This window comes from Vombatus ursinus, unplaced genomic scaffold (assembly GCF_900497805.2).
Source record: "Vombatus ursinus unplaced genomic scaffold, bare-nosed wombat genome assembly UNPS02014806.1, whole genome shotgun sequence".
NCBI classification, from domain to species: Eukaryota; Metazoa; Chordata; class Mammalia; order Diprotodontia; family Vombatidae; genus Vombatus; species Vombatus ursinus.
Window position 1 is genome coordinate 909,127 of NW_020954584.1, and position 1,511 is coordinate 910,637.

A 1,511-nucleotide genomic window follows, 5' to 3' on the forward strand; every position below is an offset into this window, starting at 1 on the left:
GGAAAAAAAATAATCAATTTCTGTTAAAGTTATTATCGCTCTAAATTTTAAATGTAAATCAATCAAATTCACATGTAATATTTAAGTTTATCATCCTAATCCTCCATCTCAAGATTATAATGTGAGAAAAATCTGGGAAAATGGAAATATTTTGTTTTTAACTGGAAAATTTCATTATTATATATGTATATCATTGTCATGTCAAAAAGATGACTTGAACATTTGAAATCAAATAACATGCTCCAATCGTTTCAAATAATGATATAAAATAATACTATCAATAATTATATCATAAGTTTGTGTTTATTAAGTTTTTTTCAAAAAGAAAGGTAGAATGTATAGTAGATAGGGAGTAGAAGGGAGCTCCTTCTCTAAGATGTGACAACAAAACAGGACTCCTGACCACTCAGCGTTCTCACACTGAGGCTACCATTTGAGACTGTGTATCTAGGCCTTGTGTGAAATTTCTTCATAATAAATGAGGGTAAACTATAAATAACAAAGTAATGTTGAGATTCTTTGCCTTTAATGGGCAAGGTTTTATCAGGATTTGACTGCTGTTTAATACAACCATGAGTCAGAGGTAGGAGTGCAAATACATCTCTTTCTCTTTCTCTATCTCTATCAGCTATATCTGTATCTGTCTATATTGACTTCTATGTCATCTATATAGACACATACACAGATATAGATAAAATATATAGGTGGATGATAAATGTAGAAACAGAGATAGAGATCATATAGAAATATAAATCATGTTGAACCGAGCCAAATCTTAAACACACACTTAGGTGAATAAGTATGATGTTCCTCATTAATTTTTTGTTGTGAAAAACTAAATATATTTCCCTTAATCCTATCCTGCTCCCCATTTATTCTATTCTCTCTTTTGACCCTTTCCCTCCTTAGCAGTGTTTACTTCTGATTACCCCTTTCCCCAATCTACCCTCCCCTCTATCATCCTCTTGCTCTCTTGTCCCCTTCCCAACCTATTTTTCTGCAGGGTAAGATAGATTTCCATACTCAACTGAGTATGTATGTCATTCCCTCTTTAAGTCAAATCCAGTGGGAATAAGATTCACTCATTCCCTCTCACTTTCCCCCACTTCCCCTCCATTGTAAAACCTTTTCTTGTCTGTTTTATATGAGATAATTTATCCCATTCTACCTTTCCCTTTCTCCTTCTCCCCATATAATCCTTTCTCACTCCTTAATTTTATTCTCTAAATATCTCCCCTTCATCTTCCACTCATCCTATGCCTTCTCTCTCTCTCTGTATATATATATATGTATGTATGTATATATATATGTATGTATGTATATATACACACACACACACACATATATATACATATATTTGTGTGGGGGTATATATGTATGTGTGTGTATATAGATAGATAGATAGATAGATAGATATAGATATATAGATATAGATATAGATATAGATGATATAGATATAGATAGATATAGATATAGATATAGATATAGATATAGATATAGATATAGATATA